Raw genomic sequence first — 4,074 nt, forward strand, 5'->3', positions numbered from 1 at the left:
AATCGAATATCATACCATACAATCATCTAAGTCTCAAGCTTGCATGCATGCATTAAAAATAATCACAAATCGAATGAAACAGTATCCTACTAAAAATTAAACCATGGGCATTAAAAATAATAAAAATTCACCCAAATAATTCCAACCAACTAAGAATTAGCTCATGGGTTGAGCATTCGAATCCAAAACAAAACCATTCAACATCATTGTTTAAAATCACAAATCACAAAGTTCAAATAAGAAAATAAAGGCAGAACTGCAAGAAGCTTCTGCTACTCCAGCTTTCACTCTAAAAATAAGATTTGGTGCAAAACCCAAGGTAGATTTCTCTATCCCTTCCTTCTAGCTCTATTTCTTCTACTCTGTAAGCTGCTACCCTTTCCTCTCTTTCTCTGAGATTTTTTTTCACGATAACCTTCTACAGAGAAAAAAAACTTGTTTTCTACATTCTCCACTCTCTCCCCAATTCTCCTTTTCCCTTTCCTTTTCCCCAACATTTTATCATGGCAATATTTCACTTTCTTCATTTTCCTACTCTTTTTCTCTTCTCTTCTTTATCCTACACCTTCTACCAACCACAAACAACACATTTCTTCCCCAATAATAAAAGTAACAAATAATAACATTTATAGTATAATCCAAGCTTTGCTATGCAATATTCTAAAAATATCTAAAAATGAAAACATATTTAATTACAAACAATTAATTTAATCTAGAGGCTTGAAATATAACTATTTTCAAGAGTTATCACACCCCCAAACCTAAATTGTTACTTGTCCTCAAGCAAAATGTATATGAGTATTATGAATGCATGCATATTTTCCAAAACATACAGTTACCATTTCTACTGTTGAACCATATGAAGTATATTTAGTACCTCCATTCTCAACAGTCTTCAAAAAACAAAAAAAAAACTGGTTCTAGTTTTATAGGCTTCTTTAGCAAATGAAGTGTAGAAAATGTTTCCTATAAATCAAAGTTCCTATATAATTTTGCAATTTCGACTATAGCAGACCTCTCCTAATGTATTTAGGATATCTTTCCTCTAAATTCAATTTCACTATTCTCACTTACTCAGTTATTTCAAAATTTTAATCGCCAATATTATTTTCTATAGGGAATTTATCTTGTCACATGGTTTCTTTACTTTACAATCTCAATGGAGCATACACTAGATTACCAAGTAGTATATCATGCCACAATTTGAATGTATTTCACTCATAAAGCTAAGGGCTCTTAACTAAAGAGATGGATGGAGCAAACAACTACCTCCTTAGCTAATCAGACTATTACTACAGTGGAGTGTCCCTAAATTATTATTAATACAACTTTTTTTTACTCACTGTTATTTGAAGCCATTTTTCTGATCAATAATATGATGGAGCAAGCAAAGCATTATTGACCTACTCAACAGTTTCAAACATTGGAGTGTAAAACAATTGCTAGGGTATTCCTTATCATTCATAACCAATTTATTGAATTTAGGTTCAAGAAATTCTAAATGCATTAAAAGAACCCTACTACAAACTTACTTGCATTGCTACTGAAGTTATGCATTAAAAGAACCCTACTACAGATTTACTTGTATTGTTACTAAGGTTATTCTACTTTTAGGAATCAATTTTCAAACAGCTATCCTAAGCTAAACATGGTTAATCAACTTCCATAATTTTCTAAATTAGCCATAGAGTTATTATCTTCATTGAACATAACTGATATCGATATACTCAGCGTAGTTTGGAAATTATTTGGCGTTTGTATGTAATGGAAAAATAAATGAAAAATGAATGAATATTAAATCATCTATCTACGACATACTATATTTACAAAATAATACACCCCCAAACCTAAGAGATGCATTGTCCTCAATGCATAAATAATGAATCATGTCAAAATAAAAAAAACAACAACAACTGGAAATTATAAAAATGTAATGACAACTAAATATGAATGCATGAAACATATAGTATAAAATGAAAGAAGAAAACAAAAGCTTGTACAGAATTGGGGTTACTCTAATTGGGTTGGTTGGATTTCTTGGCAGCACATTTGTAGCATTGCTCCCTTTCTACTTCACCAGCATCAACTTGAACGAATTTTCTAGCAGCTCTCTTGTAGTACTTCAGTTTGAGCTGGTTAATAGGCACCCCTTTATTATTCAATCATAGGTGCAGTGGTCGGTGTAGTGGTGGTGTCTATTGGTGTAGTAGCTTGAGTCACATCATCGTCATCCTTATTGAATTCAAAATGGACCGATTTAGTTTTCTCCATTTCTCCTTCTTATTTTATGGTCTTCTTCTCGGTAATGGTTTTTTAACCATCGTCATCATCTAGCTCTAATAACAATTCTCTAGGAAAAATAGGGAATGTAGGCATCGGTTGGGAAAAGTACTTCTAAATAAAATTTTTAATGGCCTTATCTCTTCCTTATGCAAACCTCAAAAGAGAGCCATTTCCTCTTGAGTTCGGCCAAAATCAATGGCCATCTTTTGTTGGTGTTTCTCCATTATTTAGAATTGTTGCTGCAACATCTCAAGTGCATCAATCACTTACTGTTTAAAGTTACTATGGGATGTTGATGGAGCAGTATCAATATTCAAAGGTGGTGATGATGTACATGTGAAACCCAGATGCCTTGGCATTTCCTCCCTAAAAAATCTTAGGGTGAGTTTTTTTGTTATGGCTCATTTACTGGGGATTGTGTTTTCATTCGTTTGAAGAGGAACCTTCGCTTGCTGACATAGTGATGTAATAAGTGATGGAAATTTTAAGGTACCTACATTCTTTTGAGAGCAACGGTGGACTACTCTAAAACTAATTCTTCTAACATTGATTTTTTTGTCTGTCATAATTGAGTGAAATAATAACAAGTGTTCTTTTCAAACATTTGAGTTGTGAGTAGAAGGGATGAGATGAGTTTTAAGGAAATGATACCAGACTCTGTAGTGAGGCTTCAATGGTACATGGCTAATGGTATAACAATTATTTTGAGACACTTTCCACTTTGTCCCTCGACACATAAATCCGTCAGAACTTGGTGTAGTCCTTTAGTGGTCATAGTCTTAACAAATTAGAGGTGAGATGAGCATAAAATTCTTTCACTACCTTTGTGAGAATGCCATCGGGGTGGACATAGGAGATTTTCCATCCATGTTTCTCCAGTACAGAAGAGATGGTTTCAAAGTAACCCATAAATAGGGCATCTTGAAAAAAAACCTTTTTCCAAAAAAAATGGCCTCTTTGATATGTTCTAGGTATACTTTTCTTCTGTGATTTTACTGAAAAATGTTTGTAGAGGCATAGGTGGAAGATGATGGTGCTTGGTGAGCCATTGTATAAACAATAGTGACTGGAAAATAAAAAAACATGAGACCTTTACAGTTTGAATGGAGTAAAAGCTGAGAAAGTTGAAGAAGATGAAATGAAAAAGAAGTAAAATGACTAGGGTAAAACGTGAGAAAATATAGTGATGACGTGGGGGTTAAGATTAATCTCATAGTGTGCCCTGACATAGAAAAAGATAAAAATTTAGCAGCAAAAGAAAAATTATAGAAAAATTAGGAAATTAAAATTAACTACTGTAGTGAATGGGCTAATTTCATTAATCCTAGGCCATAATATGCCTGTAACAAAAAGAAAATAATAGTTAAATAAACTCATTGAAGAAACAGAAAAAAGAAATTAAAAGTAAAGTAAATGAATAAAATCAGATGAGAAAGAAATATTAACCAGCACAAAAAGTGATGAAAATTTTATCACGAATTATAGGGGCTCCAGAGGAGTGTTGCTTTAATCGTTTTCCTTTGATTTTGAAAATGGAACCAATCCTGCTATCTTTAACTTCTACAACTCTATGAGGATAAACATGCACTATCTCGAATAGGCCAGACCAACGAGATTTCAATTTGCCAAGAAATAATTTAAGCATGGAATTGAATAACAATACCTATTCTCCATGTGAAAATTACCGTGGCAATTTTTTTTTCATGCCAACGTTTAATCTTTTCTTTGTTAAGCTTGGCATTCTCATAGGCTTATGCTCGAAATTCTTCCATGTCATTCAACTCCAATAGG

The sequence above is a fragment of the Gossypium hirsutum genome, chromosome D02 (assembly GCF_007990345.1).
Source record: "Gossypium hirsutum isolate 1008001.06 chromosome D02, Gossypium_hirsutum_v2.1, whole genome shotgun sequence".
Classification (NCBI taxonomy): Eukaryota; Viridiplantae; Streptophyta; class Magnoliopsida; order Malvales; family Malvaceae; genus Gossypium; species Gossypium hirsutum.